Raw genomic sequence first — 14,314 nt, forward strand, 5'->3', positions numbered from 1 at the left:
TTAAAATATTTCATTATTATGTGGGAAGGCTCTTAGTACCCATACTGGCGCATACTTGTGTGCCCATCAGGTATTTTCACAGTAATTTTACATCTGATGGGTTGGTATGAAACGTTTTTAATCATCTCTTGGGCTTAGCTAAGCCTTCATTTTAAATAATTCTAATAGGTACAACAGAAATAAAAGCCTTTTTGTGTACCCAAATTTTTTGTGTTTATTTTTACAGAAGTGTAAAATTTAAGAAATCAACGTTCATAGTACACCGATGGGCTAATATAAGCATGCCCATCAACCACATCACGGTAGCCTTTGAACTGATGGGTCCTAACTAACTGATTCCTATTTCTTAATACTCAGACCTCTTTCACATCTGCATGTTTCTGATATTTGCAGAAGTAATGTTAAAAACAATACAACTTCCACACTTGGCACCAAAGAACTGACCTACAACACACTTTCAGCAAGTGCCATGCAATGTAGATGAAGCTTGGAGTTAACTTGCAGTAAATGCAGCAAACGCGGCTTCGGCAATTGCATTAAATGCAGCCACAACAAAAACACTGGTAAGTGGAGATTTTGTGGCGAAAACAGCAGAAACCACATGTGCCGCACCTGCCGCAAGTGAAGTACAAATTCCGTATACATTGCATGCAACTTACAGCAAGAGTGGCGTGGGTCAGCCCTTAGGCAGGAAGTGCAGAAATAGCCTTTTTTCCACCATAAATTCTCCAAATAGCAGAAAAATGTTGATGTGAAAGCAAAATCTCTATTCTTTCCCTATCTATCTAAAAATGTACCTATCTATATATCTATTTCTATGTACAGAACACACCTGAAGATAGAGATGTGTGTGAACAGCCATCCCACCCGTCTCTTACCTGTTCACAAAAACCTCACCCTTTTTAAAAACAAAATGAAATCTCTCAGCAGCTATACTGCTGGAGCTTCAAATACAGGTTCCTATCACCAAATACAGGCATTTGAATGATACACATCTTACATCTTCTACTTAATGTGTGTTCTACTTACCTATAAAAATATGTATTGATATATCATATTTCTAAATTTATGTAGATATGATATAGAGTTATTAACCCTATATGCTAATGAGTACGTATGTTATATACGTATTTCCTACATAAGTACTTAAAATCTATATGTCTATGGCTACACTAATTTTTTTTTATTTTATTTTTTTTCCTTATCTCTACACATAGAATTTGCCTATTGCTGTCTATGTTATTAGAAAAACTGAATAATGAAAAAAAAGAAAATTAAGTTTAAACTAAAATATTTTTGTACACAATATTACGTGTGAAGACTTTAGTACTATCAGCCAATAATTGTCCTTGAAGTGGTGTATTAACCACTTTAACCCTCACATTGCAACATTGCTTCACCCTGGAAAAAGCAACATACAATTGACCATGGGCAAAAGCAGGTTCTGATAGATGAATGCCAACTCGATGGAGGGTCTGGCCTTGAGATTTATTTATGGTCATTGCAAATGCGGGCTTGATGGGAAATTGTCTCCGTCTTAATTTAACAGGTAATCCAGTCTCTGATGGACACAAATCAATTCGTGGAATGAATACCACATTTCCTGCTGCTGACCCACTAATTACTTTAGCCAGTATGATATTGGCATGTAAGGCAGTGACAATGAGCCGCATACCATTGCAGAGACCTTTGTTCGTGTTCACATTACGTAATAACATGACAATGGTGCCAATTTTAAGTTTCAGCCGATGTGAAGGCATACCAGTTGGTGTTAGTGAATTCAAAAACTCAAGTGGGTATTGATCGAGGTCATCAGCTTCATCAGGATCGATGGAATCATCACTGATATATTCAGTATAGTCACCTATCAATAAATCCATGACTTGGGAATTGACTTTCTCAACGTCCTCATTTTTTGGACATAAAATTGCATGAGATGCAGCTGTATTTATACTTTCGGTGTCATTCACATCAATACAAAGATTATCTCCAAAAATTTCAATTATTAAAGAGCCAGTACATACCATGTCTGGAGGAATTTCAATTACATCATCTCCAAGGTTATGTTCATTAGATAGTTCACCATTTCCCAGTTGAAGCAACCAACTGCTGTAGTGAGGATCAATGGAGCGCATGTTGTTAATAAGTGGCATTCGAGTAAAATGTTGCCAGTGTTGTGAATATTTTATACAGCTCTCTACAACATCAGTTCTTGTCACATGAGGGATGACAGGAAGACATTGTCTAAAGTCGCCTCCAAAAACAATCACTTTACCTCCAAACGGTGTTTTTTCTTTGTGAGCTACATTTGTTGTCATGACATCACGTAAAACTCTATCAATGACATGCAATGCATATTTGGATAGCATTGTGCACTCATCAATAATAAAAAGTTTAGTGCTGTGCAAATCTTTTGCTGCATCGGTATCATTCTTAATCCTGGAAACAGATGTTTCATTCACAGGAATTGGAATCCCATAAAGAGAATGAATGGTTCGTCCACCTTGTAGCAAGTTGGCGGCAATTCCAGTAGTGGCAGCAGGTGACACAATGTCTCCTTGTCCTCTTAGCTGATGTAGGAGTAGATGATATAGGTACGTTTTTCCGCTGCCACCAGGACCATCAAGGAAAAAACACTTTGCTGTAGAATTAGTGTCTTCTAAAGCTTGAGTGATAGCATCAAAAGCAAAAAGTTGGTCCTCATTTAGAGTAGCTTTCATTTCAGCAGCTGCTGATAACTCATAATCTTTATCATACTGTGGGAGGAGGTGTTGTTTCTTGACTGGACGTGGCAAATTAAAATCAATATAAGTTTTGCCATGAGCTTTAAGAACATGTTGGACATCTGTCATAGCATAGCCTTCACAATTGACACACTCCAGAGTGTCGGAGTGGTATGCATGGCAGTAGTCTTCTACAAAGTGTTCCTTAAATTCATCCCATAAGTCCCGAGGTTTAGCTGGAGGACCAAAAATACAAATGTAGGCAAACATGTCACGTAGCTCTGCTGGCATGTTGAGAATACTGGCATCAAGTAATGTATTTCTCCACAGACTATCATCAAATAGTAAGCCAAGAGCTAATGCCGCATCTTTGAAGGTTTCATGTGTGACTCCGTGTAGTTTTTATGCTGTCAAAACTGGTTGCACCTTTGACATGTAACAATAAAAATCTTAAATAGTAGCGTTCTTGGTCTTTCACACTGACAGTATACATTCGTCCAATCACAGAACCACCTGCTCGCTTTCTAACTTCCCAAGAACCTTCTTTCCAAACATAGTTTTCGGGAATTTCACGGTATAAATAAATACGAGCATGATGGTCGTTCTGATTAAGCTTGAAGTAGGCCATAAGTGTAGAATTTTGATGGAGCTTTTGTTTGATGTTTCCAATAGAGTCATCCTCATGAAAATAGAGTGGCTGAGAATGCGGTAGATGTACAGCAAGGCGAATGATGCTATGAGATTGTTTATGCATTGGATATGAGAATATTCGCCAAGCTGCCTCTGGTGCACTGACATATCTTGAATCCATGAATTGGTGTGTTTCATCATGTTGGATGTTAGTCTGGCAGATTTCAAGATTGGCTTTATCATGTCCTTTGTAGACGTATTTAAATAAATATTTCACAGCCTGAATGGAACCACAAACTTCGACATTTATATGGCACTTGTATTTTAATAGCAGGAACGGATTATATGGAACCACCCACGAATTATCAATCATGTTAGAATGGTGTTGAAAAGATGGGCCAAAGTGTCTGCGGTAAGTAGGATAGGCGTCCTTAGCTATGATGGTTCTTGGTTGCAAATCTTTAGGGAAACCTTTTGTACACTTCCCCAGATCCATACAGGGAGAATTTGGGTTGTGTTCTCCACACGGACCATGAATCATATGTTGGAGAACAATTTTATGGAGCTGAGGGTAGTGGGTAGGATTGGGAATTTCAGCCCACACTGTATTGTCTATGTCCTCCTCAGTCCTTAATTTGGAGTTGCTGTCCAGAATAATCAAAATGTGAGCGTGTGGAAGGCCACGTTTTTGAAATTCAATTACATGAACCATAGCGCAAACTTTCCCAAATAATCCATTGTTAATGTCTTTTAAGAGTGCTTCCAGTTTTATTTTGAAAACACGTGCCACCAAATCAGGTCTATATTCCACACGCTGCCAAGGTTCCAAATTCTCAGTAATCTCATTCCATTTCGGATTACAGGTCATGGTGATGAATAGATCAGGACGACCATATTTAGTCACAATAGCCATGGCATCCTGGTACCGCTGCTGCATATTCCTGGGACTGCCTTCAAACGAAGATGGTAAAATGACCGTTTTTCCAATGGGGATGCCCTTCTCAATGGATTTTTTCTGGAGATGTTCCTGGAGTACACAATAATCCTCTACTTTCAAATCCTTTTGGTGTTGACGGATATAATTTAGGCGATTTGCCTCGATTTTCACATAAGCATCCACTAAGTACTGCTGAGTGAGTTTGCCACCATTCAGGAGTGGATTAAACTGATTACGGACAGACAGCACATAGCAGTAATATTGCAGTTGTGTAACTCTGCGTGGACTTTGCCCTTGTTGCTTGAGGCCATCATGCCAGCCCTGGTCTCCGTAAGGGAAAAATAAAGGATAGAGTAAAGCATCTAAATTACTGTGTAGAATGCTGACCTGTTGTGTTCTTGGCGCCAAAGGATTTTTGGGGTCCGGTTGTAAATGTATTAAAATATCACGATTAAATGGTGGCTCTCCATTGTCATTTTCAAATACGACAGCAACTTCATTGACAGTTGGATTATTATATCGGCGAGGGTCTTGATTCCGATCTTGTTTAAGGGCCATGATGATATTTGGCATGAGAGTGCCATTAGCTTCAGCTTTAAGATGTTCTTCACGTTCCACATCTCGTAACATTTTGTAGGCAGCAACAAAGGGATTCACATTGTCTAACTGAAGAGCAATTATACTCATCAAAGTGGGATGACATTTTTGATTTTGTTCACAGTTTAAACGTTGTTCATTCGTGGTAGCGGTATCCAAAATATACAGTTGGGCATAAGCTGGAACTTGATCATCACTGGGATGTAGAGTTCCAGTACGATGATATATTTGTCCATGTATACGGAAACAGTAAGGGCCATGTCCAGGTGGAGGGGATATGTTGGCACCCATGGAGGCGAAAGCAAATGAGCTGTTAATACTACGAATATTTTCCATGAGATTCTTACTGAACTCACTCTCCCCTGTCAGCAATCGTTTAAAGACCTCGGGATATTGGGGTATAGGTATATGCACTTTACTCTTGTGACAACACAGAGTAAAATTTTTATCTGCTGGTATCTCAGCATTAAAATGTAATGCTTGACAATGTTTACATAAATAGTTCATAGGACCACAGGAGTGTTCTACTATGGTACTGTCATCATTAGTAAAACCTGTAGGATGTTGAGGTACAGGTTGTGATAACGGAGCATTGGAATGTTTCTGTAAGCCAACATATATAAAGCGTGGACCTGGTAGAGGATCTTCACTGTCCACAGATTCAATCACTGAGGAGTTGGAAGGTGTATCGTGGTCAGAGTTTATTAATATGGAGGTGCAAGCGGTTTTTTTGCGCCATTCACGGCGTGCACCAGCTGCATTTGGTAATGGTTTGTTTGTTGCCTTAGAAGAGTCAGGTGTGAAGCATGTCTTATAAGCAGACTTAACAGTGTGCAGGCGACGGCGTTTATCATTTGGAGTGTAAGTAGGACAGTGTTTGCGCTTACGTGCAGATTTACCAACGGTTAAAGGAGCTTCAAGCTGCACACATTCTATGAATGGAGACAAACAAGCTGTATTGTGGGCAGAATCTATGACTGAGGACGTGGAAATATTATGTTTGCAACGTTGAGAGCGTGCAGCAGCAGCTTTATTACTTAATCGATTAGTTTTGTCCTCAAAAGACTCATTAGTAATGCGTTTATTGCAAGCAGCATTAACAGTGTCCAGGCACTTATGTCTGTCCTCTGTAGTCTCGTTAGCACGCTGTTTGTGCTTACGTGCGGCATCGGCGGCTTTTCGCTCAGCGTCATTGGTATACTTATTATCAGACCTGATGTTACGTGCGCCATCAGCAGCTTTGGGCTCTGTGTCATTAGTATACTTAACAGTGTCCAGGCGCTTGCATCTCTCCTCTGTACTCTTGTTAGCACGCTGTTTGCACTTACGTGCGGCATCGGCGGCTTTTCGCTCTGCATCATTACCATACTTTATATCAGACCTGATCTTATGTGCGCCATCAGCAGCTTTGGACTCTGTGTCATTAGTATACTTAACAGTATCCAGGCGCTTGCATCTATCCTCTGTACTCTTGTTAACACGCTGTTTGCGCTTACGTGCGGCATCGACGGCTTTTCGCTCTGCATCATTACCATACTTTATATCAGACCTAATCTTACGTGCGCCATCAGCAGCTTTGGGCTCTGTGTCATTAGTATACTTAACAGTATCCAGGCACTTGCATCTATCCTCTGTACTCTTGTTAACACGCTGTTTGCGCTTACGTCTGGCATCGGCGGCTTTTCGCTCTGCATCATTACCATACTTTATATCAGACCTGATCTTACGTGCGCCATCATAAGCTTTGGACTCTGTGTCATTAGTATACTTAACAGTGTCCATGCGCTTGCATCTATCCTCTGTACTCTTGTTAGCACGCTGTTTGCGCTTACGTGCGGCATCGGCGTCTTTTTGCTCTGCATTATTAGTATACTTTCTATCAGACCTAATCTTACGTGCGCCATCAGCAGCTTTGGGCTCTGTGTCATTAGTATCCTTACTATTAGAGCTCATGTTGGCTAAGCTAAACAGCTTTAAGCGTGGTGGTGGCAAACAACAGGTTAATAAGAGGCAGTGTCAGGTAGTAGGAAAATAGCCAGTTAATAATAGGCAATAGTTCTTTGCAGGAATGCAGATATTAATAAATAGGCAGTTTATATTGCAGAGAAATTGCTGGGCAATAATGGACAATGTCCTTATGTGGCAAATAATAGAGCAATATACCCAATGTGGCAAAGAAGAGGTTAATAAATGGCAGTCTCTCAGTATAACAGTCAGTGAATAATAGGCAGTATATGGAGAAAACACCAAACAAAAGTTCAAAATTGGTGTGAAAATGTCACTGAACCACTTCACAACTAAATATATATAGTTTTGGTAAATGGTATTATCATTTTTTTGACGAAATTCGGCAGGAGCTTGAAGAGCAACGTCACTGGGCCCGCCTCCACGCAGTAGAAACTTGCTGTGAGGTAAAAATTCAAAAATCACACCAAAATGGCGGGCGGAGTGTGTCACAGTACGGCACGTTTCTGATTGGTCGCTCGCAGCAGGCGGCAACCAATCAGACACTGGACACTGTTGACGTCACTTATCTCCGGACATTAGCTCCGGACATTAGCTCCGGACATTAGCTCCGGACATTATCTCCACACATTAGCTCCGGACATTAGCTCCGGACATTAGCTCCGGACAAAGCCACGGAAGTTGGCACAAATTGCAGGAAGTAGTATTCTAGGCAATTAATCTCCGGACATTAGCTCCGGACATTAGCTCCGGACAAAGCCACGGAAGTTGGCACAAATTGCAGGAAGTAGTATTCTAGGCAATTATATATTAGATACTGTATAATTTTCCTTTGGTAACATTTTGTGAATCAAATTTAGTTTTTTTAAGGGGTACTCTACCCAATCAAATACGGGTATAAATATTCGGACATTAATGTGTGACTTATATAAACACTTGTGTAATATTGCAGAAATGGTGTATATGGCAAGAGTAGTGAAAGTAACACCTGACACCAGAATGTCTGAGGACAGGGAAAAGAGTCAGGTACCAGACACCGTTTGGGCAAGGGGAAAATCTGATATGGGTCGGCTGCCCATTCCCCCTGTCATGATAAATCAAGAGAAGTAATCACTCCTCTTTGGTTAAGGCAATACCCCTTAAGTCTAGTCAAATCAATGGCCCTGAGCAGGAATATTAAAGAGTATGTTAAGGCAGGGGTTCTAGTGCAGAGATATTCCCCCTGCAACACCCCTTTGTATCCCATTAAGAAAAAAAAAAGGACCCAAGGGTTCCCCTGACACTTACAGAATGGTTCATGACTAACGAGCTATTAATGATGTTACAGTGAGTGTGACCTCAACTGTCCCTAATACACACACCGTACGGTCACAAATCCCAGCGACATCAAAATGTTTCACAGTTATTGATTTGGCAAATGCATTCTTCTCTGTACCACTGCACTTTGACTGTCAGTATCTTTTGTCTTTCACTCACGAAGGTAAACAATACTGTTGGACGGTCCTCCCACAAAGGGGAAAAGAACTCCCCAACCATCTATTCAACAGCGATGGCAGGGATTCTTGAGCAGTGGCAACCACCTCATCCACAGATTGTACTATTACAGTACGTGGATGACCTCTTGCTCTGCTGCCCGGACCAGATGTCTACAGTTTCCTTGCTGTGCTTTTTTTTTGGCAAAAAAGGGTTGCAGAGTCTCACGTGATTGCAAACAAAAGGTGACATTTTTAGGATATTGTATTGCTGAAGGTACAAGACACCTGACTGAAGACAGAAAACAGGCAATACAAATCTCCCTTTACCCAGGTCACACCAGCATCTACGCACTTTTCTAGGTTTGGTGACCTACTGTAGGCCTTGGATAAGGTCTGCTTCACAAATGATGCACCCACTCTATGACTGTTTGCCATCAGAACCCTACAATCTCACTCAAGAAGCAATTGATTCCTTCCACTCTCTCAAGCTGCTCATTGTGTCAGACATTCCAAACTATGATCAGCCATTTTTCTTATTTTGCACAGAGCAGGGTGGACATGCTACCGCAGTACTAACACTACAACATGGAAAGAAACAGAGACTGATAGCTTACTACTTAGCACAATTAGACCCTGTGATTAGAGGGTCTTCTACATGTGTACGTGCTGTAAGAGCTGCTGTATTACTGAAAGGCATGTGAGATCACACTGACTTTTTCTTTTTGACAATTTGTTCCCCACGTGACATTAATGCCATACTCGTACAAGTTCAACCAAAACACCTGTCTATGGATAGACAGATCAGACTTGAATGTGCTCTAATACTAATTCCTGAATATGTCACCCTCAAAAGACATAATGTTCTGAATCCAGCCACTCATCTGCCTGTGGATTCAGAAAAGGGGGAATTGGTGACAGCATTGGCAGGTGGGAAAGAGAACATGACATGACGTTGACATAACATTGACATGACGCACGAACATGACTGCATAGGAACTGATGAGTCAGGAGACAGTGGGTTTTACATATGTTCGTGGGAAGGAAAAAAAACCTGTTCCTAATGCATATTTTGAGGTTTTTTATTTTTGTAGATGGCTTCAGATACCACCAGAATGAGCGACTCTACATTGGATATGCAGTAGTATCCTCACATGAGGTAATCCGAGCTGAACCACTCGCTCCTCACATGTCAGTGCAGGAGGCAGAGTTGAAGGCACTCACTGAGGCGTGTAGAGCTGCTGCAGGTAAAGTCGCTAACAGTTACGTAGTTTCAAATTGTGCATGGGGAATATCCCATGATTATTGCCCTATCTGAAGAAGCAGAACGTTTCTTACATCAGCCAGTAAGCCCATTAAAAACGTAGAGCTGGTGAAACAATTAGTGGAGGCATTGACGTTATCAGTCCAGGTTGGCATCGTCAAGGTAAAAGCACACACGGACGGTGACTCTGTGGAGGAAAAGGGCAACAGAAGGACAGACGAGGCTGCTAAAGTAGCAGCAAGGCGGCCTAGGGAGCAGTGGACGGTGGCGGGGAGTCAGCGTATTCCAGCCACACTGAGCCTAGATGTCCTGAAATCCCTCCAGCTGCCCAAACAGAGAAGGGACACTGGGAGAATGGGAGCTGAGCTGAACTCAGAAAGAGTATGGGAGAATCAGGATAAATCGCATATACCAAGATCCCTGCTCCCAATCATGGCGCAAACAACACAAGATGCCCTCTGGATCGCTCCTGGTTTCAGTTACGCAGCCGCAAAGCTCGTACGGTCATGCCTTATCTGTGCACAGCACAACCCAGGTAAAACAGTAAAAATCCCTAAGAAAGCGACACCCAGGCCTCTCTACCCGCTTCAGAGACTGCAGACTGGCTACATACAGCTACCCAAGGTAGGAGTGTGTGAAAAATATCCTAGCATATATCTCTTCTCTGGTTGGCTGGAAGCCTATCTGGTAAAATGTGCAAATACTAAAGCGACTGCAGACAAACTGATAAAAACTGATCTGCAGGTATGGTGTCCTAGAAACCATAGACAGCGATAGGGACACACACTTCACGGGAAAAATAATGAGGGAAGTCATGCACGTCCTGGGAGTACAGCAAGCATATCATGCACCATATAGACCACAAAGTAGTGGGAAAGTGATGAGACTAAATGGGACACTTAAACTGGAAAATCAAAGGCCATGGCAGACAAAGGAAAGAGCGGGGTAGAGTGCTTGTCTCTTGCACTCTTTTCAGTCACACACACTCCAAATAGAAAGACAGGCTTGTGTCCTATTGAAATCCTGTTTAGTAGTTTGCCAGAGGCTGGTCTGTACTTCCCACAGGTGCTACAAAAGCAGCACGGTGCTATGACAGCCCATGTCTAGGCCTTACAGAAAAGACTTAATGTGGTGCATAAACATGTGTTTTCATCCATTCCAGATCCTAATGCCAGTGCAGACGTATATCAGCTGAATCCAGGTGATTGGTGGTCATACACAGACACGTGAGAAGGAGCCTAGATCCACGGTTTGACAGCCCGTTTTAAAGTCCAGCTGACCACATTCACCTCAGGGAAACTTGAGGGAAAGCCCACCTGGATCCATGCCAGTCACTGCAAAAAGATCTTTTCACCAGCAGAATGACTGTTGTCCTAATCACCTTGCTGGCAGTGGTAGGATGTTTGCACCTTACAGAGACACTGGATAAACAAACTTATTCAACATCTTGCTTTTCTTATAAAAGACGCGGAAGGACAAAAACTGCTGGACTGTTGGATCTGTGCACACAGCCCAGTATCTGCAAGGACTATGCTGTAATTAGCCTTACCCCAGGACCCAAGGAAGGTATTAACACCACACTGTATGCACAAGTGAGTCTTGGACTCAGATTTTCGTGGTTCCTTAAGGCTCTTAATGAGACTAATACAATATAGAGACTCCTTTTTAAATCCAGCCAATTGGCTTAGCGGCCTAGCGGGATGGATTATTTTTGGTATTTTACAGACTTGTATGCAAATTTTGTTGCTTTGCTTATTATTTTATGTCGCCGTAAAAGCGCTAATATATGTATTACCTAAGCTATGGAATAATGTATGTGTAGAAAAAAACCCTAAGGCTGAACCTTCTGTAGTATATCATAGGCCCCGTATGGCCACTGTTGACTGGGGAGGTGAGTGTCCACACTGAGGGTGGATGGGTGAAGCAGGTAGGAAGTCCCCTTGTGGGTACTAGACCCATGAGACAGTAGCTCCTTTGTGGACATCAGCTGACCCCGTAGCAGAGGTTATACCATTTACAAAAGGGGGAAATTGATATAGAAGGGTTAATAGTTTGCCTTTAGCTACCTTGCCTTTAAGTGCCTTTTGCCTTTAAGTGTTAGAATTACTAGAATCTGTTGACTCAGTAGTCTGACGGTCTCCTCTTCAAGGAGACTGTACTTCTTATCATGTATGTTCTCAAGAGTCAGTACAACATATTCTGGGTTATGGTAAATAAAGTATGACCCTGGGTGATGGTGGGGGCTACATGAGTTACATTGAAATGCATTATGTGTAAATGGTATAAAATATTGCTTCTTGCTCTATTACTTCAGATAAAAGTGACTTGCTCACAGGATATGTGTGAGGTGTCTTTTTGTCTCCAAGCGCGCTTGTAAAATGACGGGCGTAATTCTACAATTTGGCCCTCACTGGTGATCTGTCAGCTGACATTTGGGTCAGAACGAAAAACAGCTACGACAAGCTCCAGAGCTGATGACACAATTCTTCGACCTCGGCGCCGAGAACCTCCGGGTTCATGAATGACGGCGTGCCTTCCTCCTCATCCGATTGGTTAGAGATGCTGCGGGTTTTCTCCCCCTTCTCCGGGTGACCTCCGCTCGCCATCTTGCTAACCAGGTCTGTCTCGGCATCTTCCTGTTCTGGGTGGTCACTGCTCCTTCCGCCTCCATCCCAGACTAGGAGGCGGATCTCTTTTTTTGATGGGCATATCTTGCGAACATAATAGTATCTGTGAGGGGCGTCTTTTACTTTTGCGCTGTTTTTCCATGCTACGCCCATGACAAGACGCCCCACTCCTCCTGCACATCATGTAATGGCGGCAATTTTGGCAGCAAATCACAGTAAACAGTCTCTTAGCACAAAACAGTTAGGCAGTCTTTTAGGCGCACATGACCCGATTTTCAGGGTCGGTCCATCCTGTTTGTGATGCCAAGAGGAGTCACCCGCCTGGGCCGTGGGGTACTCGGTACCGGGTCTGGTGTCCACAGGGGAATGTCACGGTGGCTGCGACCCGGTCTGTGGCCCTGGGCGCCCATGTAAAAGGGAAAGGTCTTTAAAGGGAATAAAGTTTATGTTCATGACGCCACCTGTGGTATTCGGTCAGGGTGACCGACGCTGCTTTAAGGGGGTTCCCTGGGGTGATGTTATGGCAGCTAGATGGTACACCTTCCCACAGGTGAAGTAGATCCCCAAGGCTTCCCAGTGTGAAGATAGTAGAATGGTGAGGGGTGCAGAAAGGAACGAGGACACAGGTTTGCAGTCTCTTTACCTCATTTACTGAAGACTTCAGCAGCCACAGCCCAGGGCACTGGATTACAGGGCAGGTAGGGTCCTGCCGGTTTGGAGGCAAGTCCAGAGTCCCCTTATCCTGGTGGAACATAGAAGACTTCCTTTGCGCCGTAGTGGTGTAGTCCCTTACTGCTAGAAACTTCACATAAGGTCCTCACAGATGTTATCTCTTTCTCTCTGTCCCCCGGGTAGGATAGGACATAACCCGTATGACTGGTGACTTGAGCCTGTTTATAGGATCTCTGAGATGACCCGGCTCTGAAGGATGTCACCGTGCCTCCTTGGTGTTGGGTCGGACAAGGGAACTTGAAGTTCAGCTGTTCTGCTGGTCTCTGATGTAAGGCGTGGAGGTCCTTACAACCTTCGTATTCCGGCTACCGGATTCCTGCGCCACAGGAGGCGGCAGCCTGCTCGGGGCTGGTCTCCCTCTGGTGTCCTCTCCTGCATGCTCACTGCAATCAATTCGGCTTTCTAAATGTCTCTTTCCAGGAGCTGTAGCATTGTGGCATACACAGCTCCGTAAACCCTCTGCCCTCCTCAGACTGCTGCCTGGAAATCACTAACTTTCCCTACAGACTACCAGTTATACATATATATGGGGAGTCACCTAGTAAATAGGATCAAAAGCTCCCCCTGGTGGTCTGGAGTGTGAATGTGTTGCATGTTTGTGGTACCTGGTTAGTTATCCTTTCTTGCCTCCAAACGTAGCATCACTCTCCCCATGGGGAAAGCGACATTACTGTGATGATCAGGACCCTGGGGCTCCACACTTGCATATTTTCTCTGGAGATACCCTCCTGTGAGGAAGGCGAGGCTGTGCGAGAGGGACCATCAGACGCCATTTTAGAACCTTGAACTGGGGCAGAGCCTGGCTTGTCTGTTAAATATCTTTTGACGCTTCCTGATCTGGAAGAAGCTGGTGTTAATGATGTGGAAGGCTTCCTGCATTTCCTGCGCCCATATCCCGCACACACTGGTCTTTCAGACTGAGAAGCCTAAAGGCCCCGTCACACATAGCGACGCTTGAGCGATTCCGACAACGATACGACCTGTCAGGGATCGCTCAAGCGTCGCTATGTGGTCGCTGGTGAGATGTCACACAGTGCGATCTCCCCAACGACGCAGCAGCGATGCGGCGAACTGTAGCGACCTGTAGAACGATGCTATTTCATGATGATTCAATGGGACGTCCTGTCAGCGAGGTCGTTGGTAAGGTGTCAAACACAGCGATGTGTGCTACCCAGCGGGACCTCAACGATCAAAAAATGGCCCAGGCCATTCCGACACGACCAGCGATCTCACAGCAGGGGCCTGATCGCTGCTACGTGTCACACACAGCGAGATCGCTACTGAGATCGCTGTTGCGTCACAAAACTTGTGACTCAGCAGCGATCTCGCTAGCGATCTCGCTATGTGTGACGGGGGCTTTACAGTGT

This window comes from Ranitomeya imitator, chromosome 2, assembly GCF_032444005.1.
Source record: "Ranitomeya imitator isolate aRanImi1 chromosome 2, aRanImi1.pri, whole genome shotgun sequence".
Taxonomy (NCBI): domain Eukaryota; kingdom Metazoa; phylum Chordata; class Amphibia; order Anura; family Dendrobatidae; genus Ranitomeya; species Ranitomeya imitator.